At 39.0% G+C, this 21,822-nt stretch overlaps 2 long non-coding RNA genes across 2 annotated transcripts; both read left to right on the top strand.

The window, feature by feature from the left end:
• The first annotated feature begins 4,412 nt into the window (after positions 1 to 4,412).
• Positions 4,413 to 9,573, top strand: LOC118954848 (uncharacterized). Its single transcript, XR_016494683.1, has 3 exons — positions 4,413 to 4,698; positions 5,262 to 5,375; positions 9,541 to 9,573. It is a non-coding gene; the product is annotated as an uncharacterized LOC118954848 (long non-coding RNA).
• Positions 9,574 to 10,293: 720 nt separating this feature from the next.
• LOC149984577 (uncharacterized) lies at positions 10,294 to 20,863 on the top strand. Its single transcript, XR_016494684.1, has 2 exons — positions 10,294 to 10,410; positions 18,460 to 20,863. It is a non-coding gene; the product is annotated as an uncharacterized LOC149984577 (long non-coding RNA).
• The last annotated feature ends 959 nt before the right edge of the window (positions 20,864 to 21,822 follow it).

Raw genomic sequence — 21,822 nt, 5'->3', positions numbered from 1 at the left:
TCTGGCCATTTTGAGCCTGTAATCGAACCCACAAATGCTGATGCTGCAGATACTCAACTAGTCTAAAGAAGGCTAGTTTTATTGCTTCTTTAATCAGGACAACAGTTTTCAGCTGTGCTAACATAATTGCAAAAGGGTTTTCTAATGATCAATTAGCCTTTTAAAATTATAAACTTGGATTAGCTCACAAAACGTGCCATTGGAACACAGGAGTGATGGTTGCTGATAATGGGCCTATGTAGATATTCCATAAGAAAAATCTGCAATTTCCAGCTACAATAGTCATTTACAACATTAACAAAGTCTACCCTCTATTTAGATCAATTTGAGGTTATTTTAATTGACATAAAAATGCACTTTCAAAAACAATGACATTTATAAGTGACCCCAAACTTTTGAATGGTAGTGTTCGTTTTCTATAGCCACAGGCAGAACAGTTGAAACTGGAGCTGCAGCACGACTAGGTGGACTGGGAACAGCCAAGAGTCAATCAGACCAGGTTGTCCTGAGGCATGATCCTAGGGCTCAGGTCCTGCGGCAGGGGAGGGAGAGAGAGAGAATTAGAGGGAGCATACTTAAATTCACACAGGACACCAGATAAGACAGTGGATTGATTTTAAATCTAGATCTGGTTTAGGTATTTTTCATTTAAATATACGCAGCCTGTTTTAAAAAATTGATGTGGTTAGGATTTGGGCTAAATCAACTGATGCTGATGTAATTGTGTTTTCTTAAACCTGGCTCATCAAGTCTGTTTTTGATAAGGATAAGGATATTTGTATAAGTGTCACGCCCTGACCTTAGAGAGACGTTTTATTTCTCTATTTGGTTAGGTCAGGGTGTGATGTGGGGTGGGCATTCTATGTTTTGTTTTTCTATGATTTTGTATTTCTATGTTTTGGCCGGGTATGGTTCTCAATCAGGGACAGCTGTCTATCGTTGTCTCTGATTGGGAACCATACTAAGGTAGCCCTTTACCCTCCTTTCTCTGTGGGAAGTTAATGTTGTTTGTGGCACATAGCCCTTAAGGTTGTTTTGGATTGGTTATTGTTGGCGTCATTTCTAATAAAGGGAATATGTACGCTCACCACGCTGCGCTTCATTCGACGGCTGTGACAATAAGTGGTTACAGTGTTTATCGCACTGATCGAGTTAAGAAAGGTGGGGGTGTGGCTATATACGTAAAAACTAAATTCCCTGTAGGTGTGGCAAAGTCTGAAACTATTTGTAAACAGTTGGAATTTCTTGCTTTGAATATTGAGGTTTCAAAGGGTCTTTCTGTAACTGTGATTGGCTGTTATAGACCCCCATCTGCTCTCGGTGATGCATTTTCTTCTCTGACACAGCTTATGTCTAAACTTCTTTACAGTGAAATGATCATGATTGGTGATCTCAACTGGTGTTGGTTAAAGCTGGTGTCTGATGATTTAAAAATGTTTTGTAATTGTATGACTCTCACCCAGTTGGTTAACTAGCCCAAATATCAAATCCCCAGAGAAATCTACGCTGATTGATTTGATATTGACAAATGTTCCACATAAATATTCTGCGGTTGGTGTTTTTTGTAATGATTTAAGTGACCATTGTGCTGTTGTTGCTGTTAGAAATACTAAGGTTCCCAAGACAAACTCACGTTTTATTCGTAAGAGAAAATTTGAAGTGTTTCAATGAGCAGGCTTTCTTTCATGATTTGTTATATTTTGACTGGAGCAAGATTGATCTTATTGTCACGCCCTGACCATGGAGAGGCTTTTATTCTCTATTTTGGTTAGGCCAGGGAAGGACAAGGGTGGGCATTCTAGTTTCTTTATTTCTATGTTTTCTATTTCTTTGTTTTTGCGGAGTGTGGTTCCCAATCAGAGGCAGCTGTTTATCGTTGTCTCTGACAACTTATATGTGACCCCCATTCTCCTTTTGGTGTTTGTGGGATCTAGTTTTTTTTGTTAGATCTGTGAAGCCTGCAAAGATGTAATTTATTTTGTTGTTTTGTTTGGTGTTCTGAGAAAATAAAGAATCATGAACACTTACCACGCTGCGCTTTAGTCTCCGTCCAACGACGGACGTTACACTTATCCCTGAGGTGGAAACTGCCTGGAAATTATTTCATGATGGTTTCTTCCAAATAGTAAACAAACATGCCCCATTCCACATGTTCAGAGTTAAAGGGCGGGATAATCCATGGTTTTCTTCTGAGCTGTCTTGTATTATTCACGACTGTAATCTAGCCTGGGCTAAAGCAAGGAAATCATGTTCTGATGCTGATTGGCTTATTTTTAGGAAGTTATGAAGCGTGTTCATTTCTTCTCAGGAAGGCCAAGTCTGAATATTTTATGTCTGTTACCACTGATAACCTGAATGACCCTAAAGTTTTGGAAGGCTATTAAGTCTGTCTGGAAACAGTGATGTTAACGAATTACCGTCATGTGTATTGAAGGACTTTGTTGCTGTATATGACAACTGAAATGCTAAATTGTTTCAATGAGCACTTTGTATCATCTGGTAGGCTGTTTGATTCATTGTCCTCTGTACAACCCTGTGTGGATGAACCATTGAGAGAGAGTCAAACTTTTAGCTTTTTGCCATTCTCAGTGCCGGTGGAACATAAACCCTGAAATCCTTAGATCAGAGAAAGTCTGCATGTCCTGATCTTTTGGATCCCTGCTTTTTAAATCTGGCAGCTGATTTCATAGCTGAACCACTTACATATTTGTTCAATCTAACCCTGGAATGTAATGAAATTCCAAATATCTGGAAATCAGCATTTGTCCTACCACTTTTAGAAGGGGGATATCCAACTCTTTTAAATAATTATGAGCCAATCTCAAAGCTGTCACCCCTGGTGAAAATACTTGAAACCCTTGTGAGTGAACAGCTAAAAGAGTTTTTATTTACCAACTCTATTTTATCCATGTACCAATCGGGCTTCAGGAAGAAGCATAGCACAATTAAAGCACCCATGAAGGTTTTAAATGATATCACTGAAGCCCTTGACAAAAAACAGCACTGTGTCTCACTTTTTATTGATCTCTCTAAGGCTTTTGATACAGTTGATCATGCTATACTAAGGCAGAGATTGTCGAGTGTAGGTCTTTCGGAGCATGCAGTTGAATGGTTTGCTAACTGTCTGATAGAACTCAGTGCACTCAATTTGATGGGCTCATGTCTGTTAAATTGTCTGTCAGTAATGGTGGGCCCCAAGGCTCTGTACTTGGTCCTCTCTTATTCACTATTTATATAAATAATTTAGACAAAAATGTCCAAAATACCCAACTTCATTTTTATGCTGATGACACTGTTTTTACTGTTTTGCCTCGTATCATTACAAAAGCTTTCCAGAACTTCCAAACTGCTTTTTATACTGTTCAACATACCTTGTGTCAATTGAAGCTTATCCTCAATACTGACTAAACTAATGGTGTTTTCTAAAGCAGAAAATAGTAGACCTCTGAACTTTTCACCTTTTATTACCTGTCAGGGCAATGAGATTGAGACTGTAACCTCATATAAATATCTATGAATTTTAATTGATGACGGCCTCTCTTTTAAATTGCATATTCAACAACTTACAAAACAATTGAAGCTAAAATGTGTATTTTATTTTAGGAATAAGGCCTGTTTTTCTTTTGGCTAGTATCAGCTACATTTTTGCCTTTACTAGACTGTGGGGATATTTTATATATGAATGCTTCTGCTCAGTGTTTGAGATCAATTGACACACTTTACCATGGCACTTTGAGATTTATTTTAAACTGCAAAACCCTTACGTACCACTGCACTTTGTATACTAGGGTTGGCTGGCCTTCTCTAGTCACTCGTAGGCTCGGGCACTGGTATACTTTTATTTCCAAAGCCATTTTGGGTTTACTACCTTTTTATTTGGGCATTTTTATTGTTCAGAAATGTGGTGGGTACTCTCTTCGTTCACTTGACTTTATCCTGCTAACTGTTCCAAATGTCCGAACTGAATTTGGTAAAAGGGCTTTTATGTACTAGTCTTGGAATGCCTTACAAAATACTTTTAAGCTGGAAGAACTTGTCCCGAATGGTATTTTTCAATCACTGATGAATGATTTTGAGACTGATTCCCTGATCTGTCAATGTTTTTAATTAGCTGTTTTTGTTTTTGTAATACTCTTGTGAATTCTATGGTTTTTATCTTGGCCAGGACGCTCTTGAAAAATAGATTTTAAATCTCAATGAGCCCTTCCTGGTTAAATAAAGGTTAAATAAAATAAGACTGACCCTAGCCCACCTGCACATAGACTATTGCAGCATAGATACTGGAGGCTGAGACCGGGTGGGTCGGATCACAATGGCCCCATCCGACGATACCACCGGACAGGGCCAAACAGGCAGGATATAACCCCACCCACTTTGTCAAAGCTCAGCCTCCACACCACTAGAGGGATGTCAACAGACCACCAACAAGACACGGCTGAGTATAGCCCACGAAGATCTCCTTCACAGCACGAGCCCGAAGGGGCACAAAACCGGACAGGAATATCACTTCAGTGACTCAAACACACGGAAGTGAAGAACCCTTCCTAGGGACTGCATGGAAGAGCACTAGAAAGCCAGTCACTCAGCCCCTATAATAGGGTCAGAGGCAGAGAATCCCAGCCCTGCCTCCAGCTATTTGCTAAGAAATTCTAGGGACAATAAGGAGGCCTGCATCTTGTGACCGTAGCGTACGTGTAGGTATGTATGGCAGGACCAAATTGGAGAGATAGGTAGGCGCAAGCCCATGTAATGCTTTGTAGGTTAGCAGTAAAATGTAGGTTACTTGTCATGGTGGCAGGCCGGGAATGGCAGCATGGCGTCACTGGGGAGTCTTGCACCACTGCTGCTGCCCTAATTTATTATTCTTGTGAGCCTACACTATTCAGGCAAATGAAGTAATAGCTGTTACAAATGTGTTTTGAGTACTGTTTTCAGAGCTGCAACTATTTTGATTATAAATCTGTTTTTAACTGTTTTGCTGTCTGAATATAGGCTGAGAGTTTTATCAAATATTAAAATGTTTACAGTGCATTACAGTGCAAATACCAACAACAGACAAACTCAAACATGGTTATTTTGTGACAACTTCCATTAAAGTGTATTTCCACATGAGACAGGAGCAGTGTCAGCTCAAGACGATTTGTGACCCGAAGTGAGATTTGATTTCAGTGCTCCTCCTAAAGAAGTTGATAGTCATGCTTCCCTGGGACACTCAAGTCTTTTCAAATCACTAACATTTGTCTTACCTCTAATTACTGAAGGTCTGTAACAAAGCCCTGAGGAGGTTCAAAAGGTGGAAGGGTTTCCAAATTGGATCAAGTTTTCTACGGAGATTGGTGGTGATAGATGAATCCAAGTTCTCACACAAGAGAAAGGTATAGCATTAGCCATTTTGAAGTAGTAACATTCATTATCTGGGCTTGGGAACTGAGAGATAATTTGTTGATATATTTCACTTGTGTTAATCTGTTGCCTTTTTGCAGTACTCCTCACTAGATACACTGATATGGATAAAAAAAAATAGAGAGCTTACCCATTTCATACACTGAATTATTTTGTAAATACATCTCTGTATCTCTCGTGTGGGTGTATCTCTCTTCATTTCCGGTCACAACTTGTAGACTTGTTTACATGCTGCTGTGCGGTTTGTTGATAACCTTACTTTGCTACCTGCCAAGTTTACGGTTTTTACTTTTAAATATTTTAATATTTTTTGTTTTTCCCTCGCTCAAATGTTTTCATTCAACTTTTTCACGCCGGACGCTTCATCTGGACATGGTTCATTAGGACCTCCACCAGCCGAAGCTAAGTAGTAACATTAACTTGATACCTTCTAATTGCAGTCGCTGTACTCATAATATACAGGAGAACGATAGCCTTACGGCGAGGATAGCTGTGCTGCAAGCCCAGCTTCAGAAGCAATTGATAGGCAAGGGTCATTTAAGTGTAAGGAAAGGATGAAACAGCGTCTGTGCCACCAGTAAGTACAGGTAGTAGTATAAATCCCCTTGCACGGTCCCCGCAGCCGGACAACTTTCTCATGGCTTCAGGAAGGAAATGCTGTGGGAATGCTCTGTCGCTCATTCAGCCGACAGAAACTTTCAACCGGTTCTCCCCATTAAGCAGCGAGTTGGAGTCAGAAGCCGAGCCTTCTCTGTACTCTACTCCTCCCGTTACGGGGTCTGAGACGCTGAAGCCTCCCACCATTAGCTCTGACAAATAGAAAACCCTAGTCATTGGTGACTCCATTACTCGCAGTATTAGACTTCAAACGAATCATCCAGCGATCATACAGTGTTAACCAGGGGGCAGGGCTACCGACGTTAAGGCTAATCTGAAGATGGTGCTGGCTAAAGCTAAAACTGGTGAGTGTAGAGAGTATAGGGATATTGTTATCCACGTCGGCACCAACGATGTTAGGATGAAACAGTCAGAGGTCAACAAGCGCAAAATAGATTCAGCGTGTAAATCAACTAGAAAGATGTGTCGGCATCGAGTAATTGTCTCTGGCCCCCTCCCAGTTAGAGGGAGTGATGAGCTCCCACAACTAAATCGCTGGTTGAAAACTGAATTTGTAGATAATTGTCCCTCTTTCTGGGACTCACCCACAAACAGGACCAAGCCTGGCCTGTTGAGGAGTGACAGACTTCATCCTAGCTGGAGGGGTGCTCTCATCTTATCTACGAACATAGACAGGGCTCTAACTCCCCTAGCTCCACAATGAGATAGGGTGCAGGCCAGGCAGCAGGCTGTTAGCCAGCGCCAGCCTGCCAGCTAAGTGGAGTCTGCCACTAGCACAGTCAGTGTAGTCAGCTCAGCTAGCCCCATTGAGACCGTGCCTGTGCCTCGACCTAGGTTGAGCAAAACTAAACATGACGGTGTTCACCTTAGCAATCTCACTCAAAAAAAGACCTCCTCCATTCCTGCCATTATGAAAGGGATTGTGATACCTCACATCTCAAAATAGGACTACTTAATGTTAGATTCCTCACTTCCAAGGCAGTTATAGTCAATGAACTAATCACTGATCATAATCTTGATGTGATTGGCCTGACTGAAATATGGCTTAAGCCTGATAAATTGACTCTGTTAAATGAGGCCTCACCTCCTGGTTACACTAGTGACCATATCACCCACGCATCCCGTAAATGCGGAGGTGTTGCTAACATTTATGATAGCAAATTTCAATTTACAAAAAAAAACTGAGCTTCTTGAGCTTCTAGTCATGAAATTTATGTAGCCTACTCAATCACTTTTAATATCTACTGTTTATAGGCCTCCTGGGCCATATACAGCATTCCACACTGAGGTCGCTGAATTCCTATCGGACCTTGTAGTCATGGCAGATAATATTCTACTTTTTGGTGACTTTAATATTCACATGGAAAAGTCCACAGACCCACTCCAAAAGGCTTTCAGAGCAGAGAGAATACAGTAGATGGCATACGTCAAACGTTTGATTTATGACCCTATCTCCGGATGACGTTTGCATGCCCATATTTGGGCATCCGGTCAGGACATCCGGTCAGGACATCCTGGCAGGAAGTTATCACATGCTCTAGGGAGTGCCAATATAGGGGCATCCTGTCAGGACATCCTGTTCCTGTTCTCACACCTTAGAGTGAGTGTTAATTTATGCATATAGTTCATCTATTCCTTTGAAGCTGTCACGCTTTAGTTGGTGTTTATTTAACAAGATAGTGTTAATATGTATATGTTAAAGCATGTGTAGGCATTTGATCTAGCCTGGGGGGGGGGGGGGGGGGGTGTGTCTCTCTGCAGGGGTGTTAGAAAAAACATTGTTTCAGTCTAAACAATTCAACAATAGGAGGGCATATATACATAACGATACCCAAACAACAGGTGATTTTCCTAGGTTGGGGATCAAAGGAGAGCTGCTCTCCAGGGTGGGGGCTGCCAGCCTCTCAATCATGCCAGCCTCTTTTTGAAAGGCCTTTACTTATGACTTACACAGATTCATTTTCTACCCATCTTATTAACTGATGCTGTGGGATAAATCAGGTGTTTCTTGGTGGTCTTAAACAAATCTACTGTGAAACATGTTTATTGACTTAAAAAAAGACCACAGTAACATGTCAGATATAGTAGAGATGCTACAAAATCTGTTCGTTCGTATGTATTTTCCAAAGACTGTCTGGATGTGAACTACTTCGTGCCTGGAAAACTAACGGAGCTGGGGCTTGTGTGGGATATCCTGCGAGCAAGAGAGGCTGTCTTGACGACGGGGTGGAATTGGAAACGTCAGGATGTATAAACCTATAACCGGGCCCTTTATCTGTAAGAAAGGAATAGTAAAATGGTTTAATTAATTATAACATGTTTTAAAAGGTCTGTACTAAATATTTTGAATTAAATAAATGGTTTTAAAATTGTATCTCACCCTTTAACGAATGGGAATCGATCGTTTTCTCTCGCGCGGAGAAAGGCTTTTCTGGGAAAATGGGTCTGTGCGTTTCAAAACAATGTATTATTTTATACGAATACAGTCTTTCCTACAACAGCCTGTTATAAACATGTTATAAACCTGTTATAAACACATGTTTTAAAAAGGTTTGTACTAAAGATTTAGAATTAAATAAAGGAATTTAAAACAGTATCTCGCCTTTTAACGAAAGGAATATGACTTTTCCCTCTATCACAAAGCATGTCCTTGAGAAAAAAGGCTTTTGGGACAGACGTGTGCATGCGTGTGCGTGTGTGTGCGCGTGTGCGTGAGGGCGTGTATGTGTGTGTGCGTTTCAAAACAAAGGTTTTTTTTGGGGGGGGGGGGTGTTCAACAATACCATGGCATTTTGCACTTAAGGGCCTCTCTCTCTCTCTCTGTCCAGATATCTACCCATCCCCATCAAAAAGGGTTGAAACAAGAATGGCACCTTAATTAACACACAAGCCTTTCAAATCTAAATGTATCTTACCCCAGAGGATGTGGGGGCTAAAAAGTAAAACAGCCAAGACAGAATACAATATGTCGAGACAGCCCCCTAGGGTTTAAAACAACCGTATACCGGTGACATATGCATACAGGGTTCCACTAAAAAGCAGAAGGTGTTATATCCCTGAGGTTGTAGGAAATCAAAAGGCAATACAGCCAGCATAGAATAGGTCTAGACATCCCCTCCTGGTGTTTTAAAACACTGCTTTTGTTCTCTAAACATTCGCAGTCCGACAGGCCCCAGAAAAACTTCACCACTGCTCTGTAAAACTCACCCCCACATGACCGTTAGTGACACTACCACGGAATGAAGCTAGTGAAACAGACCGTCTTCTACACTTCTGTATGACCAACTTTAAGGCAACTACAAACCTCAGGCCCAACCGCCCAGAAGAGCGGAAGACCGAGCAGCTAAAACATAATCTGTGAATCCATCCATCCTAATGGAACTTTTTGAAGGTGTAGTTAGTGAAAATAATATATTAGATTTGGATGCGTTTGGTATTTCTTTCTGGGAATTGTCTGGATATTACAATTTGATATTGTTCTAACATTAAACAGACGTTATATGTTTGTTTTCTTTACAGATATTCTAAAATGGGTGGACAACAATTTTTTAGGTATGTATTTTAGGCCAAATGCACGTGTTTTTATAAGTTAAAATGTGTATATTTCGTATAAATATATGTTAATATTATCTAACGTGTGTAGGATATCCAACATTGAGCCAACTGCTCCCGGGGATAAATGCTTTGGATCATCCAACATCAGATGTTATAACTATCCCTGATGAGATTTTGGATGAGCAACTGGAGGACACCGAATTTTACGAGATATCTATATGTCAAATGTATGTATTTTTTAATGATAAAATGTATAACCGACACCAAAGGCCCTACACCACGAGCGGACATGGTCGAGACGGAAGGGGTACCCCGGAACGTAACGAGTAAAACAATGAATTCGGATCATTTCCACGCTTTAAATGACTTTTCAGAGGTCGTTAATTTGCAGTTGTTTGAAATGGACAGACAACATGATAAGGACAACTCCGAGATAGAAACAATATGCAGTCAAGATATTCTAAAACTGGAGGACAACGATTTTTACGATATATCTCTATGTCAATTGTACGTATTTTTTATGATAAAATGTGTATATATTTTGTATAAATATAGGTGAATATTATTGTAGAAAAGCCCAAGGACATTGGTGGAAACGTCCTTTAATTTGAGGCCTCATACTCAGAGGTGCCAGGGGATGCCTTAATTAGGTCGGGTGGAAATGTACGACCAATCTCATCCCATAAAATTAGGAAATAGCTATAGCCTGAACTCGCTGCTTTCTCTTCCTTAACTCCGACTAATCCAGAAGCTCTGTGCGTCCAGGAATCCACAGAAGTCCACCGACTCGATTACCTTTCATCTGAACTTTCTGTTGCGAGAGTGGGCCATCAGGTAATGTTTAGAGTTATTACTGCAGAGTGCGGCTTGGAGCGCACGCTTCAATTCTAACGTGATCTGGTCAATGATCAAGACCCTATGGATCATGACAGGCCAAAGTGATATGGTTAATATGTCATGAAATTACACGTACACGTGAAAACACTTGAAAGGGTGAAATATGAAGCGGCATTGTTTGCGGAACTGAATGATTCCGAAATCAAACTAATGGGTATTATAGATGGAATAACCGATCACTGTATGTATTATTCTTCACATGATTATGATAAATAGTGACGAACATAAATGACTCAAGGATGATACCTATTGACTTCTTAATGGAACGGCATGTGGAATTCGCTAAGTATGTTAATAATGATTGTTAGGATTTGATCTTTGTGATTATGAATTTGCTTGGATACCGGTTTTGAATTTGATTGGGATACCAGTTATTCTGTTTCCTATGTTATGCAGCACAGACTACTCAGTAAATATATACAGTGCCTTGCAAAAATATTCAGCCCCCTTGAACTTTGCGACCTTTTGCCACATTTCAGGCTTCAAACATAAAGATATAAAACTGTATTTTTTTGTGAAGAATCAACAACAAGTGGGACACAATCATGAAGTGGAACGACATTTATTGGATATTTCAAACTTTTTTAACAAATCAAAAACTGAAAAATTGGGCGTGCAAAATGATTCAGCCCCCTTAAGTTAATACTTTGTAGCGCCACCTTTTGCTGCGATTACAGCTGTAAGTCGCTTGGGGTATGTCTCTATCAGTTTTGCACATCGAGAGACTGAAATATTTTCCCATTCCTCCTTGCAAAACAGCTCGAGCTCAGTGAGGTTGGATGGAGAGCATTTGTGAACAGCAGTTTTCAGTTCTTTCCACAGATTCTCGATTGGATTCAGGTCTGGACTTTGACTTGGCCATTCTAACACCTGGATATGTTTATTTTTGAACCATTCCATTGTAGATTTTGCTTTATGTTTTGGATCATTGTCTTGTTGGAAGACAAATCTCCGTCCCAGTCTCAGGTCTTTTGCAGACTCCATCAGGTTTTCTTCCAGAATGGTCCTGTATTTGGCTCCATCCATCTTCCCATCAATTTTAACCATCTTCCCTGTCCCTGCTGAAGAAAAGCAGGCCCAAACCATGATGCTGCCACCACCATGTTTGACAGTGGGGATGGTGTGTTGCTTTTACGCCAAACATAACGTTTTGCATTGTTGCCAAAAAGTTCCATTTTGGTTTCATCTGACCAGAGCACCTTCTTCCACATGTTTGGTGTGTCTCCCAGGTGGCTTGTGGCAAACTTTAACCGACACTTTTTATGGATATCTTTAAGAAATGGCTTTCTTCTTGCCACTCTTCCATAAAGGCCAGATTTGTGCAATATACGACTGATTGTTGTCCTATGGACAGAGTCTCCCACCTCGGCTGTAGATCTCTGCAGTTCATCCAGAGTGATCATGGGCCTCTTTTCTGCATCTCTGATCAGTCTTCTCCTTGTATGAGCTGAAAGTTTAGAGGGACGGCCAGGTCTTGGTAGATTTGCAGTGGTCTGATACTCCTTCCATTTCAATATTATCGCTTGCACAGTGCTCCTTGGGATGTTTAAAGCTTGGGAAATCTTTTTGTATCCAAATCCGGCTTTAAACTTCTTCACAACAGTATCTCGGACCTGCCTGGTGTGTTCCTTGTTCTTCATGATGCTCTCTGCGCTTTTAACGGACCTCTGAGACTATCACAGTGCAGGTGCATTTATACGGAGACTTGATTACACACAGGTGGATTGTATTTATCATCATTAGTCATTTAGGTCAATATTGGATCATTCAGAGATCCTCACTGAACTTCTGGAGAGAGTTTGCTGCACTGAAAGTAAAGGGGCTGAATAATTTTGCACGCCCAATTTTTCAGTTTTTGATTTGTTAAAAAAGTTTGAAATATCCAATAAATGTCGTTCCACTTCATGATTGTGTCCCACTTGTTGTTGATTCTTCACAAAAAAATACAGTTTTATATCTTTATGTTTGAAGCCTGAAATGTGGCAAAATGTCGCAAAGTTCAAGGGGGCCGAATACTTTCGCAAGGCACTGTACCACGTTATGGTTAAAGGAATTCCTGCTTCAGTCTCATTCATTCCTCTGGAACCTGTTCACCTTCACTGTCAGTCATACTACCTGTCCAGCTACCAGCACAGATTCCAAAATCTTTCAATTATTTAAAACATCTATAGGATACTCAGCTGAGACCGGGAATAATTGATTTGGAGGCATCCAACATTAACGGCTATAACTATTGAACATGGGGCTTTCAGAAATACATTTGCTATCATATCTGCAGATATGTATTAATATAAAAAATAATAACTTTATTATCATAATCTTTATTTTTATTATTATGTTACATGCGAGACATACCCAGAAATGTCAACGTAGACAACTTACAAGAATGTGTTTACCAGGCAGTGATGAAAACACTTTAATGGAGCTCTAATTCCAACATGCAAAGATATATATTTGATACAATGACCCTTGTTAAAACTGTTGTTACAATATAACTTCTCACAGTGTACATTTCAAGGTTTCACATAACATAAAACAACTATCTAAATAAAGTTTCTCGGACTAGCACACTGTCGAGTTTCCTATTTACTTTCGAACAATCATATTTCAGATTCAGGTTTAGGGGGTAATAACTTTATGGAAACCACTTTTCACACTATGTACAGACATAGAGAGCCTGCACATCATGGTGAAACAGGGATGTACAACAGTAGTCTTCTGTAACAGACAATACGTGTTGTTTTATTATAAAAAATTAATAATAATATTATTATCAGAATCTTTAGTATTATTATGTTACATGCGAGACATACCCAGAAATGTCAACGTAGACAACTTACAAGAATGTGTTTACCAGGCAGTGATGAAAACATTTTAAAGGAGCTCTTTTTCAAACATGCAAAGATATATATTTGATACAATTACCCCTGTTAAAAACGGTTGTTACAATATCACTTCTCATTGTGTACATTTCAAGCTTTCAACAACAATAAAACAACCATCTAAATAATGTTTCTCGGCCTAACACACTATTGAGTTTCCTACTTACAAAAGAACAATCACTAAGACAAAACACAAAAAGTTGTAATATAATCTGTATACATGTCATTCTATACTGAAAACAGGTACATCCTGAAAGATTATGATGTTGATGTGATAACACACTTTTTATTCATCTCTCATTTTAGGATAATAGTGTTTATTTGATACTTTACTTAAATTGTATTATTTATCTTGTCTCATACCATCCTAATACACTACCAAGCCATGCAAACAGATGTGGAATTGACCCCATAACAGGTGTTGTCTTTTTGGGATCAATAATTGATCAAGAATACCAATAGGCGTGATCAGATCCTCTTCCCTATTACGGTATCATAAAATGCACAGTCATATGCAAATCTATAAAACTTAACATGACTACTTGCAATGTCATTATTTATGAAACCATCCATCAACGGTTGAATTGTGTTATTTTTATTTGTACATACACCGAGCGTCCATGTGGCTGGAGCCAAGCAACAGGCTAAATTAAAAAGACCCAAATAAAATGTATGTGAAAAGATGGGGTCAAATGTAATTTTTGTTTTGATTTTTTTACAACCAACAGGTCTTCCTAACATTTGACATAACTAGTAAGCCTTACTTAATGTATAGGGACTCCCAAATAAGGACCGGGAAACACACGGGAGGGCTGGGACCCCAAGCCCTTCTAAGTAATTGAGCCGAGTGTCACTACTTCCACCGAAGTTGTTCCCTCTCCTTGTTTGGGCGGCGTTTGGCGGTCGACTTCACCGGCTTTCTAGCCGCCACCGATCCATGTTTCATTTTTCCTTTTGTTTTGTCTGTTTACACACCTGGTTCCCATCTCATAATTATGTTCCTTATTTAACCCTCTGGTTTCCCTTTCTGTTTTGTGCGTGAGTGTCTTTTGTGTGTTCCGGTGTGTTGGATTTTGAGTCCTGTTTTGTCCTTGTTTGGGATTTTGGGATTTTGTTACGTTTTGGATTGAGTAAATCAGTGTTTGTTACTCTTACCTGTGTCCTGCGCCTGACTCCTTCGCTATCTGTAAGATAGACTCTGACACCGAGAACATAAATGCTATATTGTAATTAACTTCTTGACGCTGCCCATCCCTTAAAACTTCTTGACACTACCCATCCCTTAAGCGGGATAATTGTCATCAGCAACCGCTGAATAGCATAGCACCCAAGTCAAATAATATTACAAAAAATTTTCATATTCATGAAATCACAAGTGCAATATTGCAAAACACAGTTTAGCCTTTTGTTAATCCACCTGTCGTCTCAGATTTTGAAATTATGCTTTACAGCGAGAGCAATCGAAGCGTTTGTGTAGGTTTATCGATCGCATGACAAAACATGAAGTACACTTAGCATCAGGTAGTTGGTCACGAAAATCAGAAAAGCAATCAAATTAATCGTTTACCTTTGATGATCTTTGGACGTTTTCACTCACGAGACTCCCAGTTACACAACAAATGTTCCTTTTGTTCCATAAAGATTATTTTTATATCCAAAATACCTCAGTTTGTTTGTCGCGTTATGTTCAGAAATCCACAGGACAGAGCGGTCACAACAACGTGGCGAAAATTCCAAATAATATCCATAATGTCAACAGAAACATGTCAAACGTTTTTTATAATCAATCCCCAGGTTGTTTTTAAAAAATATACAGTGGGGCAAAAAAGTATTTAGTCAGCCACCAATTGTGCAAGTTCTCCCACTTAAAAAGATGAGAGAGGCCTGTAGTTTTCATCATAGGTACACTTCAACTATGACAGACAAAATGAAAAAAAAAATCCCCATTGTAAGATTTTTAATGAATTTATTTGCAAATTATGGTGGAAAATAAGTATTTGGTCAATAACAAAAGTTTATCTCAATACTTTGTTATATACCCTTTGTTGGCAATGACAGGTCAAACGTTTTCTGTAAGTCTTCACAAGGTTTTCACACACTGTTGCTGGTATTTTGGCCCATTCCTCAATGCAGATCTCCTCTAGAGCAGTGATGTTTTGGCTGTTGCTGGGCAACACAGACTTTCAACTCCCTCCAAAGATTTTCTATGGGGTTGAGATCTGGAGACTGGCTAGGCCACTCCAGGACCTTGAAATGCTTCTTACGAAGCCACTCCTTCGTTGCCCGGGCGGTGTGTTTGGGATCATTGTCATGCTGAAAGACCCAGCCACGTTTCATCTTCAATGTCCTTGCTGATGGTAGGCTTTGTTACTTTGGTCCCAGCTCTCTGCAGGTCATTCACTAGGTCCCCCCGTGTGGTTCTGGGATTTTTGCTCACCGTTCTTGTGATCATTTTGACCCCACGGGGTGAGATCTTGCGTGGAGCCCCAGATCGAGGGAGATTATTAGTTGTCTTGTATGTCTTCCATTTCCTAATAATTGCTCCCACAGTTGATTTCTTCAAACCAAGCTGCTTACCTATTGCAGATGCAGTCTTCCCAGCCTGGTGCAGGTCTACAATTTCGTTTCTGGTGTCCTTTGACAGCTCTTTGGTCTTGGACATAGTGGAGTTTGGAGTGTGACTGTTTGAGCTTGTTGACAGGTGTCTTTTATACTGATAACAAGCACAAACAGGTGCAATTAATACAGGTAACGAGTGGAGGACAGAGGAGCCTCTTAAAGAAGAAGTTACAGGTCTGTGAGAGCCAGAAATATTGCTTGTTTGTAGGTGACCAAATACTTATTTTCCACCATAATTTGCAAATAAATTCATTAAATTCCTACAATGTGATTTTCTGGATTTTTTTTTCTCATTTTGTCTGTCATAGTTGAATTCTTTTTTATTTTATTTTTTTATTTTTAAGTGGGAGACCTTGCACAATTGGTGGCTGACTAAATACTGTTTTGCCCCACTGTATTCGATAATATATCAACCGGGAGTGTACGTTTTTCAATAGGACAGGGAGAAACAATGGCCGCTTTACTCTGCTGCACAACACTCACTCTGAGAGCCCCCACCTATCCACTTACGCAATGTGATCTTTCTTGCTCATTTAAAAAAGAAAGCCTGAAACTATGTCTAAAGACTGTTGACACCTTAGGGAAGCTAAAGAAAAGGAATCTGGTTGATATCCCTTTAAATGGAGGATAGGCATGCATAGGAGAGAGAGGTTTCAAAATAAGAGGCACTTCCTGATTAGATTTTCCTCAGGTTTTCGCCTGCAATATCAGTTCTGTTATACTCATAGACAATATTTCTACAGTTTTGGAAACTTTAGAGTGTTTTCTCTCTTAATCTGACAATTATATGCATATTCTAGTTTCTGGGGCTGAGAAATAGGCAGTTTCAAATGGGTATGTTTTTTAGCCAAAAATGAAAATACTGCCCCCTACACGCAAAAGGTTAAAATCATTGACCCATAAGAGAACACAGGACCAAAGCAAAGCATGACCCATGTAGAATTAAAACAACATTATTCTTAATGAGAAATGTAATCTAATAAACAAATGTTTGCATAATGAATGACATGAAAACTGTCTCCAACAATGTATTTAGCTATGTATAAAAACGTTGATATTGTCAGTAAGGTCATTGAGACAAACAATAGTTATTGTGGCAGGTTAAGGGTTAAAATATATTGAAGGATCGTGAATGTTAGAGATTTGTTTACAGTGGGGATTCTGAAAGATGGGGGATTAGAACCCAAAGTAATAGTGGTAAGAAAGATCATCAAGATAATTTCATATTCCAGTTTAGATGTTAACAACCGAGGGAGTTTACAGTAGGTCAAAGAGCTGTATAGAGGCAAAGAGAGCAACAAATTGACCTACGGTTATGATGTATATGACATGACGATACCTGGGCAATATGGATACGTACAGCATATAAAGATTAACAAGCTTAAATACAGTAGATTTTAAAAGTTTTTCATGTATAAATTACAATTTTTTTCTCTAGATTACCTTTGTAGTTTTTACAACTCTTTTATAATCTACATGTATGTGTTGTGTAAGGTATTTTTATTCTCAGTCCACAGAATGGAACACCTATCATTGAACCATGATAACGGGAGTTATCGATGATATGCACTATTAGTTTCTGGGAAATAGATCCTTGTTTCTATTGCTTATAGCATATTTATTTTGACCCCATTCCTGAAAGCTCACCCTTCCAGGAACACATATGTTTGTGCCCCCAGTAGACCAGTTATAACAATCCCATATGTGTGGATTATGTCTGGATTTAGGACCAGCAGAGCATACCTATAAAGCAAAAGCAAGGGGATGACAGTTGAGAAAATAGGCAAAATAATGAAAAATAATCGAATCCACAATTACATAATATGCGATGAACTACTGACTTTTTCATTTGTAAATCATTATACATTATCATCAAAATGTGTAAGAAATTGAAATGCATAATATATGTACCCCATCTCAATTTTCACAAGAGATATATTCTGAACTTTTAAACAAAAATGTAAACTCTTTACACATACTTGTGCTACTTTCACATAACAAAATACAATGTCAGTGTCAGTGTATGCATCCTTCAATGCTGTGGGGAATGTGTTATAACATGTACATGTTCCCCCTTATAGATATTCTTTAACATCCTAGATACTATTACGTTAGTAGTACATAACCGTGTAATAGTGTAGTACTACAGTACGGACCTGTCTTCTGGATATGTGTAGTACTGTATATAAAACATCAGTGACTCTTTGATTCAACAAAAGTTCTTGTTCTCTACAGTTTAACATAAACAATATTTCACTCCACTCTAAAAATATACTTTTGGATTATAAACATTTAAATAAAAAATAGAAAAGGAATACTAAAATAGCCCAGGTATCGTCATGTCATAAACATCATAACCCGAGGGGGTTCACAATTGTTCAAATGTTGCATATACATTTTTTAGTATCTCGATATTGTGTTATATGTTGGAATGTCTAATAAACAAAAATATTGTATACATTAATAATATTATTTTGTTTTATAGTGGGTACATGTTAGGACCATGCCTAGGACCATGACTCAGGACTACCTGGCCTGATGACTCCTTACTGTCTACAGTCCACCTGGCCATGCTGCTGCTCCAGTTTCAACTGTTCTGCCTTCGGCTATGGAACCCTGACCTGTTCACCGGACCTGCTGTTTTCAACTCTCTAGAGACATTAAAAATGTGTAAGAAATTGAAAGGCATAATATATGTACCCCATCTCAGCAGGAGACGTAGAGATACTCTGAATGATCGGCTATGAAAAGCCAACTGACATTTACTCCTGAGGTGCTGACCTGTTGCACCCTCGACAACCACTGTGACTATTATTATTTCACCCTGCTGGTCATCTATGAACATTTGAACATCTTGGCCATGTTCTGTTATAATCTCCACCCGGCACAGCCAGAAGAGGACTGGCCACCCCTCATAGCCTGGTTCCTCTCTAGGTTTCCTCCTAGGTTCTGGCCTTTCTAGGTAGGTTTCCTAGCCATCATGCTTCTACACCTGCATTGCTTGCTGTTTGGGGTTTTAGGCTGGGTTTCTATACAGCACTTTGTGACATCAGCTGATGTAAGAAGGGCTTTATAAATACATTTGATTTGATTTGTGCTCTTGGACACATCATCGGTGATGTTTCCTAGGATCATGTTTCAGGTCTTTCAACATTATACAACTTCACCCATCAGACCTTAGCTTATGTCATAAGTGACATTATGCTAGTTCCCATGGATTTACTGATCCCCGCTATTTCGAGGCATGACTAACCACTGGCCAAATCCCTGTCACAAAATAACAATATGCACTTGTTCCTATCTTTCAGTGCAATCGTGGAATAATGGGGTCAAAGTGGAGAAGACAGGGTTGGGTGTTTAGGATGTTGGAGGTCAAACACAACAGATGGCGCCCAGTTCTTAAAATGGTTGAAAACCGTACACAGGAAACATTAATCCCTTTCATCAGATGACATGTGCGAAGAGGTTCCACCATTCTGAGTGACTGCTGGAAAGTGTATGTCAGGTCTCTGAATAGGCTGGGTTACAATCACTGGACTGTCAACCACATAAACAACTCTGTGGATCCTCACACAGGATGTAGTACACATCACATTGAAAGAGCGTGGCAGACAATAAAGGGAAAGGTCTGGAGACTAAGGGGCAATCGGACCAAAAAAAGTTTAAAGAAGCATCTCCATTTTATTGAGTGGATGTACTGGTTGGGTAAAGAAAATAAGAAAGGAGTACTCTCTCAACTCTTCAAAGACATCCGATTAGTATATCAGCTGTAGGATTTTCACTCGTAGTATGCACCCCCTAGAGGAAATGTCTTGTCAAGACCATTCCAAGCTGTAAAATCAGACATTGTTTGTCACATACTGTAAGTAGGGTCAATGTTATCTTTCAAAAAGAGTCTACTATGATGAACTATCCAAGTTGTAACTGAGACGTTTCCATTTCCTTTCAATGTGAATAGAATACTTACAGATGAGTTGTTTGTTGCACAGTGCCTCAAAAAGGACATTCAGTTCCAAATATTTAGTGATTTTTATAAAATAATACATATAAACATCCAACCATCACTAATTTCAAGTGGAGTTGCATTTGTAAAAACATGCCAAATACTTGCCAGAACGTAACCCCTGCAGCTCTATTTTGCTGTAAAAAACAGAATCTAAACTTTATATTTATATCAACCAATACGATGTTTTTGGAACTACGATCCTACAGCAAATTAATGTGTTTCATTCTTTTGACAGGGTTATAAGCATGTTTTGTTGCTTTCTGTGTTTTTTGGGGTCATTGTTCGATCAACAGGCTATGCACCAAGCCTCAAGAAAGTGTATTACCAAACTTCACCTACTATAATTAAAAACACGTTGTAACGTAGGAACTACATATTGATTACATGAGTAAATAAAGTGTGTTTCACCTTACATTAATGTGCTTGTTCCTGTGTAGAAACATTGTAGTTATGATACTTTTCTTTAAAATGACATAGTAAAAACAAATGTTGATATACCCTGCAAAATGCTTAATAGTATTGCAAGTACATAGTAAATACACTTAAAGTTGCTGTAACAACATTTTTCCTAGATTGAGATGGATTCCCATTGATCACAACTACAAGTACTGTATTGGGTGTCTGCCATCATTGGAACATAGTAACTACATAATAATTACATGAGAAATTCACTTTACATTAAGTTGCTTGTTCCTGTGTAGAAACATTGTAGTTACAATACTATTCTTTAAACAGCATTGTAATAACTGACATTTGGATATATCCTGTGAAATATGTGATTGCATTGAAAGTACAGTGTAATTACACTTACAGGTGCTGTAACAACATTTATTCTACATTGATGTGTATTTCCCCATTGATTGTAATTAAAAGGTTTACCCTACTGTGTTGCGTTTTACTTTACGCTGCTTGCTTATGAGTAGATTAACATTATACATTATAATTTTGAACAACATTTAATTTACATTACACCTTTGAAGCCAGGGAAATAAACCATAAATCCTTTTTCAAAGGCAGGTAATGTGAAAGTTGAAAGTCAATATACATAAAAAAATATTTAAAAAAATAAAAAGAGTTCTTAACAGGGCGTGTTTTTTTTTTAGTATTTAGTAGTATTTACTAGTATTACATAGTATTTACAGAAGTTGTACCATTATGTGTTTCAATTTACATTAAGTTGCTTGCTTCTGGGTAGGAGCATTATATTTACATGCATACACAGTACCAGTCAAAAGTTTGGATACACCTACTCATTCAAGCGTTTGAGCCAATCAGTTGTTTTGTGACAAGGTATTTATGTTTTTTTTATTTAACCTTTTATTTAACTAGGTAAGTCAGTTAAGAAAAAAGTCTTATTTACAATGATGGCCTACCCCGGCCAAACCCTAACCCAGATGACCTTGCGTCAATTGTGCGCTGCCATATGGGACTCCCAATTACGGCAAGGTGTGATACAGTCTGGAATCGAATCAGGGTCTGTAGTGACGCCTCTAGCACTAAGGCAGTTAATACAATTTTAAAAACATTACAATACATTCACAGATTTCACAACACACTCTGTGTCCTCAGGCCCCTACTCCACCACTACCACATATCTACAGTACTAAATCCATACGTATGTGTGTGTATAGTGCGTATGCTATTGTGTGTGTGTGTCTGCATGTGTCTGTGCCTATGTTTGTGTTGCTTCACAGTCACCGCTGTTCCATAAGGTGTTTTTTTAATCTGTTTTTTAAATCTAATTTTACCACTTGCATCAGTTACTTGATGTGGAATAGAGTTCCATGTCGTCATGGCTCTATGTAGTACTGTGCACCTCCCATATTCTGTTCTGGACTTGGG

Source organism: Oncorhynchus mykiss, chromosome 3 (genome assembly GCF_057628025.1).
Source record: "Oncorhynchus mykiss isolate SJ-2025 chromosome 3, ASM5762802v1, whole genome shotgun sequence".
Classification (NCBI taxonomy): Eukaryota; Metazoa; Chordata; class Actinopteri; order Salmoniformes; family Salmonidae; genus Oncorhynchus; species Oncorhynchus mykiss.
This window is presented reverse-complemented; position numbering and strand designations above follow the sequence as displayed.